This window comes from Schistocerca piceifrons, chromosome 2, assembly GCF_021461385.2.
Source record: "Schistocerca piceifrons isolate TAMUIC-IGC-003096 chromosome 2, iqSchPice1.1, whole genome shotgun sequence".
Lineage (NCBI taxonomy): Eukaryota > Metazoa > Arthropoda > Insecta > Orthoptera > Acrididae > Schistocerca > Schistocerca piceifrons.
Window position 1 is genome coordinate 38,286,315 of NC_060139.1, and position 13,618 is coordinate 38,299,932.

The 13,618-nt window shown below is 43.7% G+C and overlaps 1 non-coding gene across 1 annotated transcript; it reads right to left on the reverse strand.

Annotated features, from left to right (window-relative positions):
• Positions 1-11,245: 11,245 nt before the first annotated feature.
• On the reverse strand, positions 11,246-11,318 carry Trnaa-cgc. Its single transcript has one exon. It is a non-coding gene; the product is annotated as a tRNA-Ala (tRNA).
• Between the last annotated feature and the right edge of the window lie 2,300 nt (positions 11,319-13,618).

Below are 13,618 nucleotides of genomic sequence, written 5' to 3' on the forward strand. Positions count from 1 at the left end.
CTCTCACAATTTGGCAGCAAACCACTGTAGCACATCATTTCGCCAAATATCGGCGGTAATAGCTGGTGGCCTTCAATGGAATGCATTTTAATGCAGTCTTCTCGAGATGTGATTTCTTTACCTGCTTCTACGACATAAGTTTTTTGATCGACTTCTTCACCTCACTGTAAAAGCACACATCTCAGGGCCGCACTTGTAGAGTGCATGTGGGAGAAATCACTTTAGCACTGCACGATGCTAATCCCTCGTCATCTTGAAAAATCTCGTCGTATAATTGTGAATTTGTTTGTCCTGACCACGCATCAGTTAATAGGATAAATTTGTTCTCCTGCAAGTAGGGCTTCATCCTTTCAGTGAAAAAGCAACTGTATAAGACTGTTGCAAGTTTCTCATATTTTTCTAAACTAATGATGACATTCCTCTATTTTTCCTTGTACTACCCATCAAAAGTCCTTTTGAGTACTCGGTCGAAAATTTTCCTTTGCCTTTCATTTTCGTACCTTTTAGGAAAATGTTAGTAAAAACATTTTATTGAGCATTATTTCCGATTATTTGCAGTGTAAGTGACGTAGAAATTGAAAAATAAGAGTTTCGGCGTGGGGACTCGATCCTGTGACCCTCGAATTATCGATCTGTACTTGTTCCGCTGCACCAACCGCTGGCTTGAAACTACACTGAAGTCGCTCGACCTGCGACGTAATGCTACTTTTTTCTAAGCGCTTCGTCATCTGGAGCTCCCACTTCTTCACTTCTGTTTCTGGTCAAGCCCCATAAATCTGGAGGGAAAAAATCGTTTTGATGACGAGTAGGCGCGGTCCCCCTTATGAGAACGCATTTGCTCTAGAGATGAAGTTTTTTAGTTAGACTCTTTCTCATACTTTCATTGCTTAAACACAGTTCTGGATAACGTCTGCTATAAGAAATGTGGTTATCAGTCTCACAGTGAACACTCTACAAAGACCGGATTGTCTTAAAATAAGGGAAACAAACAAAACACAGAAAGATTTTTAAGGTACTTTATCTCTCTCTTCATGATTTTCTTCGTAAACTATGCAGTTGTTACAAAGATATGAAAATTTTTACATTTCATTTCAAAAATGGTTTATGAGAAACTGTATAAAAAGTACTGTTACAGGGGGATTAATTACTCGTTTTGATGGATATTCCTTCCTATAAGGCGAAATTATCGATTTAGGAAACAGAAAAAAATCTGTTGCAGCTGTATCACGAGGATAAGCTGCATAAAAATCGGTTCTTGTTTTCTCTATTCATCTACATCTACATCTACATGATATCTCTGCAATTCACGATTAAGTGCCTGGCAGAGGGTTCATCGTACCGCCTCCAAGCTAATTTTCTACCGTTCTACTTTCGAAAGGCGCACGGGAAAAACGAGCACTTAAATCTTTCTGCGCGAGCTCTGATTACTCTTACTTTATCTTGATGATCATTTCTCCCTATCCAGTTGGGCGCCAGCAGAATATTTTCGCAATCGGAGGAGGAAGTTGGTGATTGAAATTTCACGAAAAGATCATGTCACAACGAAAAACGTCTTTTTTTAAACGACTGCCACACCAGTTCCCGTATCATGTCCGTATCACTTTTGTTCTCATTCGAAAATTATATAAAACGACCTTCCCTTCTTTGTACTTTTTCGACGTGCTCCGTCAGTCCCATACGACGCGGATCCCACAACAATATTCCATAAAAGAGCGGACAAGGGTGACGAAGGCAGTCTATTTAGTAGGCTGCTGCATTTTCTAAGTGATCTGCCAAGAAATCATAGTCTTTGGCTTGCTTTCCGCACAAAATTATCTGTGTGATCTTTCCAATTTAAGTTATTCGTAATTCTAGTCCCTAAGTATTTAGTTGACTTGACAGTCTTTAGATTTGTGTCATTTATAGTATTAACGGTATTTAGCGGATTGCTTTTAATACTCATGTGGAAGACGTCACATTTTTCGCACCATACATGTATCTTGTGTTACTCATCTTGCAATTGGCTTTGGTCATCTGATGACTACACAAGACGGTAAATAACAGCATTATCTGCAAACAACCTGAGAGCGTCTACATTGTCTCTTACGTCGTTTATATAGACCAAGGACTTCAGAGGACCTATAATACGTCCTTGGGGGACGCCAAGCATTACTTCAGTTTGACTCAATAACTTTTCGTCAATTTTTACTACGAACTGTGACCTTTCTGATAGGAAATCACGAATCCAATCGCGATACTGAGGCGATATTCCCTAGGAACGCAGTTTGATTAGAAGTTTCTTGTGACGATCGGAGTAAAAAACCTTCTGGAAATATAAAAATATGAAATCAGCTTCACATCTCCTGTCGATAGCATTCACTGCTTCGTGAGAATAAAGAGGTGGTTGTGTTTCTCAATAACGATATTTCTTGAATCCATGCTATTTGTCAATATATGGTTTTTTTCGCGGTATATGTTCCAAAATCCTACTGCAAATCTATGTTAGTTGGTATTGGTGTGACTTGAGCAGATTTCCAGTTTTCAGGTACGAATTTTTCGTTGAGCCAACGGTTGTATATGATTGCTAAGTATGGAGCAGTTGTATCATCATGCTGTTAAATGAACCTAACTGATGTACAGTCTGGACCGGAGGTCTTGCATTTATTAAGTGATTTAAGCTAGTAGGCTGAACTGAACCGAGGATATCCACTTCTTACTCTTCCTGATTCGAATTCTGGAATATTTACTTTGTCTTCAGTAAAGGAGTTTCGGAAACTCTGCTTTAGTGGCACTGTCATCAGTGACATTACCAATGTTATGGCACGGTCAACGTATTGATTGCGTCTTGCCGCTAGTGTACTTTACGTACGGCCAAAATCTCTTTTGGTTTTCCGCCAAATTTCGAGACAGTTTCGTTGTGCCAGCTATTAAAAGCATGTCGCATTGAAGTTCGCCTTGAAGTTCGAGCTTCTGTAAAACTATTATGCCAGCTGCCGCTTGACAGAACCGTTGTGATGGTGAAAAGAAAAGAAACCACTTTATTATGCACCGATCGTGTTCCTTTTTTAAATAAGTAGTCTTTCGAACGTCTCAGCAGTGAAGTAAAATAAGTAAATTGGGGACCAGTCATAGTTCTCTCATTGTTAGAAAAATCAATCAAAACTGAACTCTGTTATTCTCAAAAATCAAAGTGAATCTCGCTCCCACGGGTTCGAAAAGTCTTTTGCTTTGTTTTCTGAACTGTCAAAATCCTGTGGTCATGGTTTTGACTGTCAATTGGACACTGGAGTGTGACGGCAGTCCCTTTACCACATCACGAATCTCTGCAAAAGTCTCGAAACCGCGCCTAAACGTTACCACATTCTGCTCTGAGGTCTCCGGCACCGCTATATTCTGAGCAACATTATCTGAAATAATGTTCTTCGTTCAGAGCGTAATGTACTAGTCCGTTTGAAAAACATCCTACAGCATCTGGCAGTCTAACTTTCAGTCTGTTCTTCCAGCTCACAAGAATCTTTTGAATATTTTTGTATTTGATGACCGCAGTACCTTTTTTCTTAATTATTGGATAATATACAGGGTGATTCAAAACGAATACCACAACTTTAAAAATGTGTATTTAATGAAAGAAACATAATATAACCTTCTGTTATACATCATTACAAAGAGTATTTAAAAAGGTTTTTTTTCACTCAAAAACAAGTTCAGAGATGTTCAATATGGCCCCCTCCAGACACTCGAGCAATATCAACCCGATACTCCAACTCGTTCCACACTCTCTGTAGCATATCAGGCGTAACAGTTTGGATAGCTGCTGTTATTTCTCGTTTCAAATCATCAATGGTGGCTGGGAGAGGTGGCCGAAACACCATATCCTTAACATACCCCCATAAGAAAAATTCGCAGGGGGTAAGATCAGGGCTTCTTGGAGGCCAGTGATGAAGTGCTCTGTCACGGGCTGCCTGGCGGCCGATCCATCGCCTCGGGTAGTTGACGTTCAGGTAGTTACGGACAGATAAGTGCCAACGTGGTGGCGCTCCATCCTGCTGAAATATGAATTATTGTGCTTCTTGTTCGAGCTGAGGGAACAGCCAATTCTCTAACATCTCCAGATACTGTAGTCCAGTTACAGTAGCACCTTCGAAGAAAAAGGGACCAAAAACTTTATTGGCTGAAATGGCGAACAAATGTACAACTAAATGAAACTTTATAGCTCCCTTAATTCGCCGACACATAGTGCTTAGCTCTGCCTTTTGTCGTTGCAGAGTTTTAAATTCCTAAAGTTGTGGTATTCTTTTTGAATCACCCTGTATTATTATTATATTTCTCGTACCATGCTGAGACATATTTCTTTTACTATAACTTCACAATCAATCAAAATATGTAACATATTCTAAAAATGTTGAAACACGACATGTTATATATAAAGTGCCAGGAAAAGTGCCAGACGTGGAGGTGGAGGTCGGCATGCGATTTCTCATCCAGATTCAAAACAAAAATTTGTGTAGCAAAATAAGATAGTGTGCATTATGAAAAGGAGGAGCTGGCGTCACCGTCACATCGTCGAGCGCAACAGAATGTGCAGAAGAACGTGTATCATCCCGCACCGCCGTACAAGCGGCTGTAACTCACTGAGTACGCTGATGGGACATCGAACCCACATCCACCGTGGAGCTATGGTTCGAATCCTGCTGACGATCCTTTTTTTTCTATATTTCTTTGGTCATCCGTTCCCTAGTGCTCGTCGTGTATAAGCAGGACATCATTGTGTCACATGACAGTAACCCATCATAGGGCAGTGGGATCCATTAAACTGCATGCATGTGTCTGCTAACAGCGCAATGCACAACCATAACTGGTCCTATCACGTTCGTGTGGGGAGGCTTCCCGAGGTGTACACAAACTATCGATACGTGAGTATGCTTTCGGTGCTGGATGCATCCTATAACCAAGCTACTGTTGCTGCTGCTGCTCGTGCGTGTGCTCCATGATAACTTCAAAGGCACGATTACGATAAGAATGTTTTTCGTCGCCTGGAGCAACGTGTTTGGGAAACTGGCAATCTTCGTCCACAGATAATGGACTGGGGTCGTTCAAGAAACAGACGTACTCCACAAAAAGAGGACGCGATTCTTAAAACGGTTCACCAGTCACCTCGGCGATACTGTGAGAGAGTTGCACAAATCTGAAACACTAATTATTGAAGCGTTGCACGATAAAGAACTGCATTCATACTGTTAAACGTTAACTCAATACCTGTGGCCAGATGGCCGCAATCGCCGAGTGCCGTTTTGTGAATAGATTTTGCACCAACTGGACATTTTATAAATAACGTGAAACGGACTGACGAATCTAGCTTCAATCATGAAGGTATTTGCAATCTCCACAACAGCCATTATTGGTCGCAACACAGCCCGTATGTCACCCGTGAACGTGGTTTTCATGCACACTTTGGCATACACCTGTGAGCTGACACGTGACAGGAGTACTTTTGGGCCCTTACCTATTGCCGGAAGAGTGGAACGCGTCCCTGTATCGTGCGTTTGTTTGCAACACTTCGCCTGACACATTAGAGAACGTTCCACTTGATATTTAGTGACAGCTACGGTTTCAGCATGACTGCGCACCGCCACACTTCGGAATGAAAGAGGGTAACTATTTAACTGAAACGTTTCAAGGGAAACGGATTGGTCTTGGTGGTTCCGCGTTCTGGCCTCCACGTTCCTCGGATATTAATCCACTAGATTTTTATTTGTCGGGGCCCTTAAAGGAATAGCTTTATAGTAGTCCACCCATGGATATAGACGACCTTATAGCTGACGTACATGACGCTTCAGCAGTGGTGGGTGCAGATGTGTTGCGTAGGGTCCAGCAAAGTACGCTCCAGCTAGTGGGGAAGTGTTTGAACATCTTCTCTTAAGTGAACGTTGGTCGTATGTCTAAGTACTGGTTATGTGAACGTCAAAGGTGCAGACTGGAATTATTAAGCGTAGGATAACGTGCAATCTGGTTTAGCCTACCTATTGTGTTTTCGTTCGTCGTTGGATACAAATTTTCAAATGTGTGTGAATTCCTAAGAGACCACAGGTGGAAACACAAGCGGCCAAAGACACTGCTAACTAGGGCATAACCACCTATGGTAAACTAACATACGCAAACAGCGACAAACGCCGGTAAGCCCCTGCATATCAGCAACACTGACTGGTAACTACCAGCTACTATTAGAGCCGACCAACAGGCCACAGCAGGGACACCGACGAGCTCGCCCACAGACGCACGAACAATCTGAAAACACTCCCTCACACTGTGCCTCCGGTATATGACCTATCGGACACAAGACCGATAACAAACCTAACTGTTGCAGGTTGCAGGACGCTGAACGAGGACTCTGTACCAGCACCCAGCGCCAGCCGCCGAGCAGCACAAACGCACAACGTCTAGGTATCGACATGCATGATACCCACTACTAACAAAGCCTATTCTTGCACAACCTATCGCAGGCAGCAAGACAACCGCTACTGCTCTTGCAGTGGTTTTTTTCCCTTGGCTCTTGCCTTGGCACTTTTTTTCCTCTGCCCTTCAAACCGCTACCCTTCGTCAAATTTCGACCAATCTATCTCCAGATGAGCGCGTATTAATGGTTAATCCTAACCAGACGTACGCAAACATCGCAGTACCCACATCCTGCGACACCTGACTTTAGTGAATACTAACCCCTATGCAGATATGGCAGTAGACCTTTTGTGTTGGCCATCATGCCGGTGTGGGCGTGGAGGGGCTCCACCTCTATTTAAAAAAAAAAAAAAAGAAGAAGACCAAACTGCGGAGGTCATCGACCCCTAGACTTACACACGACTTGAACTAACTTATGCTAAGAACAACACACAGACACCCGTGTCCGAGGAAGGACTCAATATAGACGATGTTACTGTATCTACTATTATTTTCTGTTGGCTTTGTGTCAGGAACGAAAAAGAGTGGTCGTTTACATTTATAAGAATCTCATGCAGATCTTAATCTTTAAACAAAGGCAACAGTAACAGAAATAAATACACAATATACCGCGTTGTTAAGGTGTAAATTGGATACAATTTGAAGCTTTAAATAAAAACAATTGACGATTCTCGCGAACGCGCCTCGAACATCTACGAGTCTGCATATCCGTACCCCTCGGCAGCAACTCGTCTCACTGAGCTAATGGGATAGCTCCGGCTGATCGCAGACTTCACGCTACCTGTTCTCACCGATGCTGCACGTACTTATTGTGGGCTGATATTGGCTTACTGTCTGAATCGTGCAATAACGATATATGTGGGATATTCGGATGTGACACTAGCCAGCTGTTGGACTACGTGGAGACGTAGTGGCAGGCACGCCTGTCGTCTAAGTTCTGGTCGACCACCGTAAGGGAAGATCGTCGTATGTTGCCTCAAGCACACTGTAGCGCTTTCTGATCTGTGTCTGCCGTCCGAGAACAAACGTGTACTCCCTACAACATTCTGTGTCGTCTCGCACCACTGGTCGGGAAACAGCAGTAGTCTGACTGTGGAGCTACCGTCCCCTATGCAGAGGCTGCCCCCCAACACCACGACACCAACTGCTTCGTTTGGGGTGGTGCCGTGACCGGCAAGCACGGAATGCTAATGAATGGCGTCGCCTTGTGTTCGACAATGGATCGCGGTTTTACGCCACCCAGGATGACCATTGTCGGCTAGTATAGCAGCGACCTGTGGAGACGTCGCATTCTTTCAATGTTTTGGAGAGGGACAGTGGCGTTATTCCTGACGCCATGGTGTGTGGAGCCATCGGGTGTGACTTCAGGTCACTCCTGGCATTGGCTGAGGGAGCTGTAACGGCATAACGGTGCCTCTTGGAAACCTTGTGTTCTCATGTCTTACCTCTCGTGCGACAGTACCGTGGCGCCGTTTCCCAACAGGACAGTGTTCGTCCACACACGGCACTTTATATACAGGGCTATTACAAATGATTGAAGCGATTTCATAAATTCACTGTAGCTCCATTCATTGACATATGGTCACGACACACTACAGATACGTAGAAAAACTCATAAAGTTTTGTTCGGCTGAAGCCGCACTTGAGGTTTCTGCCGCCAGAGCGCTCGAGAGCGCAGTGAGACAAAATGGCGACAGGAGCCGAGAAAGCGTATGTCGTGCTTGAAATGCACTCACATCAGTCAGTCACAACAGTGCAACGACACTTCAGGACGAAGTTCAACAAAGATCCACCAACTGCCAACTCCATTCGGCGACAGTACGCGCAGTTTAAAGGTTCTGGATGCCTCTGTAAGGGGAAATCAACGGGTCGGCCTGCATTGAGCGAAGAAACGGTTGAACGCGTGCGGACAAGTTTCACGCGCAGCCCGCGGAAGTCGACGAATAAAGCAAGCAGGGAGCTAAACGTACCACAGCCGACGGTTTGGAAAATCTTACTGAAAAGGCTAAAGCAGAAGCCTTACCGTTTACAATTGCTACAAGCCCTGACACCCGATGACAAAGTCAAACGCTTTGAATTTTCGACGCGGTTGCAACAGCTCATGGAAGAGGATGCGTTCAGTGCGAAACTTGTTTTCAGTGATGAAGCAACATTTTTTCTTAATGGTGAAGTGAACAGACACAATGTGCGAATCTGGGCGGTAGAGAATCCTCACGCATTCGTGCAGCAAATTCGCAATTCACCAAAACTTAACGTGTTTTGTGCAATCTCACGGTTTAAAGTTTACGGCTCCTTTTTCTTCTGCGAAAAAAACGTTACAGGACACGTGTATCTGGACATGCTGGAAAATTGGCTCATGCCACAACTGGAGACCGACAGCGCCGACTTCATCTTTCAACAGGATGGTGTTCCACCGCACTTCCATCATGATGTTCGGCATTTCTTAAACAGGAGATTGGAAAACCGATGGATCGGTCGTGGTGGAGATCATGATCAGCAATTCATGTCATGGCCTCCACGCTCTCCCGACTTAACCTCATGCGATTTCTTTCTGTGGGGTTATGTGAAAGATTCAGTGTTTAAACCTCCTCTACCAAGAAACGTGCCAGAACTGCGAGCTCGCATCAACGATGCTTTCGAACTCATTGATGGGGACATGCTGCACCGAGTGTGGGAGGAACTTGATTATCGGCTTGATGTCTGCCGAATCACTAAAGGGGCACATATCGAACATTTGTGAATACCTAAAAAATTTTTTTTGAGTTTTTGTATGTGTGTGCAAAGCATTGTGGTAATATCTCAAATAAAAAAGTTATTATAGAGCTGTGAAATCGCTTCAATCATTTGTAATAACCCTGTATATATGTAAAGTGCCGTGTGTGGACGAACATATATATATATATATATATATATATATATATATATATATATATATATATATATATATGTGTGTGTGTGTGTGTGTGAGCTGTCTGCATGATGTTGAGGTACTCCTGTGATCAGCGAGATCCCGAGATCCGCCCCCAGAAGAACTCGTGTGGGACGAACGCGAACTCCGTTCCAGCGCCAGTATCTACATCTACATCTACATGATTACTCTGCAATTCACATTTAAGTGCTTGCAGAGGGTTCGTCGAACCACAGTCATACTATCTCTCTACCATTCCACTCCCGAACAGCGCGCGGGAAAAACGAACACCTAAACCTTTCTGTTCGAGCTCCGATTTCTCTTATTTTATTTTGATGATCATTCCGACCTATGTAGGTTGCGCTCAACAAAATATTTTCACATTCGGAAGAGAAAGTTGGTGACTGAAATTTCGTAAATAGATCTCGCCGCGACGAGAAACGTCTTTGCTTTAATGACTTCCATCCCAACTCGCGTATCATATCTGCCACACTCTCTCCCCTGTTACGTGATAATACAAAACGAGCTGCCCTTTTTTGCATCCTTTCGATGTCCTTCGTCAGTCCCACCTGGTAAGGGTCCCACACCGCGCAGCAACATTCTAACAGAGGACGAACGAGTGTAGTGTAAGCTGTCTCTTTAGTGGACTTGTTGCATCTTCCAAGTGTCCTGCCAATGAAACGCAACCTTTGGCTCGCCTTCCCCACAATATTATCTATGACGTCTTTGCAACTGAAGTTGTTCGTAATTTTAACACCCAGGTACTTAGTTGAATTGACAGCCTTGAGAATTGTACTGTTTATCGAGTAATCGAATTCCAACGGACTTCTTTTGGAACTCGTGTGGATCACCTCAAACTTTTCGTTGTTTAGCGTCAACTGCCACCTGCCACACCATACAGCAATCTTTTCTAAATCGCTTTGCAACTGATACTGGTCTTTGGATGACCTTACTAGACGGTAAATTACAGCATCATCTGCGAACAACCTAAGGATGTCAAGGGCCAGTGATAACAGATGCGGACCAGACTGCCTCAAGAAATGATACAACAGCCTTGTGACACCCTTCCGAACCGAATAACAGCTGTAAGCAGGTCAGAGGAGGTGCTTATATTGCCGAGTTGTTTGTAAATTTGAATCAATTTTGCTATCACGGCCGCGCGGAGTGGCCGCGTGGTTTGAGGCGCCACGTCACGAAGCGGGCGGCCACACCCGCCGGAGGTTCGAGTCCTCCCTGGGGCATGGGTGTGTGTGTTGTCCTTAGCGTACGTTAGTTTAAGTAGTGTGTAAGTCTAGGGACCGATAACCTCAGCAGTTTGGTCCCATAGGAATTCACACGCATTTGAGCCGACCGGGGTGACCGAGCGGTTCTAGGCGCTACAGTCTGGAACCGCGTGACAGCTGCAGTCGCAGGTTCGAATCCTGAATCGGGCATGGATGTTTGTGACGTCCTTAGGTTAGTTAGGTTTAAGTAGTTCTAAGTTCTAGGGGACTGATGACTTTCAGAACTTAAGTCCCAAAGTGCTGAGAGCCATTTGAACCATTTTTTTGAACATTTGAACATTTTTGCTATCATGGAAACAATATTATATACGTTCTCAGACTATGAAGTTTAATTTTGTGTCCTCTTCATCTGACTGCGATTTTCCTTCATCAGGAAGTGTTTATGGTGCATATCTGTGTGTGTGTGCGTGTGTGTGTGTGTGTGTGTGTGTGTGTGTGTGTGTGTGGAGGAGGAGGAGGAGATTAGTGTTTAACGTCCCGTCGACAACGAGGTCATTAGAGACGGAGCGCAAGCTCGGGCGAGGGAAGGATGGGGAAGGAAATCGGCCGTGCCCTTTCAAAGGAACCATCGCGGCATTTGCCTGAAGCGATTTAGGGAAATCACGGAAAACCTAAATCAGGATGGCCGGAGACGGGATTGAACCGTCGTCCTCCCGAATGCGAGTCCAGTGCGCTAACCACTGCGCCACCTCGCTCGGTGTGTGTGTGTGTGTGTGTGTGTGTGTGTGTGTGTGTGTGTGTGTGTATGTGTATGTATTTGTGTGTTCAGACCCTCAATGGTTGCTTTGTATCGTGCTGACACAGATAACGACCCATTCCAAGTGCTGTCGCAGGAAGCGTATTATTCCTTAATACTATTTTCATAGACACCTTCGCTCTTTTGGAATCGAGTAAAACTAATGTCCTAGGCATAACACATTTGTTCTTCTGATGAGTGTCTTCTGGACGGCAGCATCACCGCAGAAGACATCAAGATCTGTAGTTTCTCGGAAGATCATTATGTCAGTGGCCTCTGTACCTGAGGCTCAGTCGGTCTTCTACCATACGTAATAAGGGCGTCCAGCGTTAAGTGCCTAGAGTACGCTCCAAGGAAGGGAGGTCGCTGCCAATTAATCTCTCATACCCACCAGACCTATGTTCGTCTGTGGTACTTTTCTTGAGTTTCCGCTTGAAAACCTGGCAATGTTGGGTCAGTGTACACTTTATTAGTCTGCAATCTCTGTGGCGGAATCGGCTCAGTTTTGGATTTGTGCAATCATACCATTCCGGAATTCTACAGTTACTTGCGTCAGTTCAGTCTGACATAAAAAATGGCCAAGATGTTTATCCGCTCCTTTTGGATACCTTGTCTGACGTACAAAGAACATGTTCAGTGTAGCAAACGTAGACAAACTGCCACACCCTGAGTAAAGTAATTATGCTAACCACCGTGATGAACTGTGGTCTCGTCCTGTTGTTTCTTTCCTGTCCGCGTTATTTAATTAACGAACTGAAATCTCTGAATAATTCTGCTTTCCAAAACATTGGGTGCTCACAGTTCTGGAGAGTTCCAAAATTTCGATTGCATATACTTTGATTATTTGTATTTAAATGACTTTCCTTGCTTTTGTTGCGTCTTGAAAAACAATTAATTTAGAATCCAAAATACACTACTGCGGAAACAATATGTATTGTCTAGCCCAGTCGTCGGCAAACTCATTAGCCAAAACAGCCAAATATCAAGATTACAACGACTGAAATTTCGTTTGAAAGTAAATTTTTTTAAACTTAAGCTACATAGGCACAGGTATATTGTTACTGGCCTAATTAGGATACTCCTAAACCGGCCTTTGGTAAAAACGTCCTCAATCTCATTGACTATCCGACTACTGTATCCGCTCTCGTCTTGTGTACTTGTTTCGTTTATTCCTTACGTTTATCCTCTCTATATGCGCACACCATTTCAGCAAACCTTTCTCAACACTCGACACTGCACCTTCTTTCACTCCACAGTGCTGCGTAAAATTAACTTAATGGGCTTTACTTTACGTTTTAAGGCTTTAGTCTAAGTTCTTTAGGCATGTTGAATAAAACTTGATATCATACCTAATAACGATATTATTTAACAATAAAACTAAATTATAAGGCATCTACAAAAGTAAACCATGACAATATCTGACAGAAAATAATGTGAAGAGCGGCCTTGCATCTCCTTGGAAAGTTTGGGTAATTTATTTCTGATTTTAAGCACGATTCCAGGTTCTCATCACTAAGACAACCTCTCAGTTTACTCTTGAAAGGTTCATGCCTGAAAATAACTGTTCACATACATGCTCCAATGCGGAAAGAACAGCAAACGCTAGTTTTTTTCTGCTGAGTATGACTCAGGAATGCTATTGCAGTTATTAAAAATGAACATATCTTCGCTTCAGCGCTCTCGCCTAAAGATAGAGGAACATAAAGACCAACTAAGTATATTATAAAAGAGAAAAAAAACACAACAGTCAAATCTACACGTATTTTTATTTATTATTATATAAGTGTCTATTTCTTTGTCACTACCATCGTCTGTTTCTCTTATTTCCGAATTAAAGTCATTATTAACTCGCTTATCAGATGATCTCTTTTTAGTTTATTATCAAGATAAGTGTCCGCCCGATAGCTGAGTAGTCAGCACGGCGGTCTGTCATGCCAAGGGGCCTGGGTTCGAGTCCCGGCTTGGTCGAAGATTTTCTCCGCTCTGGGACTGGGTGTATTGCTGTCCTCATTATCATTTCACCACCATCAGTGGAAGCCAATGGGAAACCACCACTGGAATCACTTTCCGAGACGCTCATGCGGTGGACCTCTCTGACGAGAAGAGACCTGCTGTAAGGCAGAACACAAAGTTATCAACATAAGCTCTCCAGTGAAATTAGTGTGACCGCTGCGAGTCGTGCAGGAACAGAGTCAGTGAGGTACCGACAAGGATCCGGAGTCAGGACGAGTCCAGTACCATGGACAGCTGCGTCAGGTT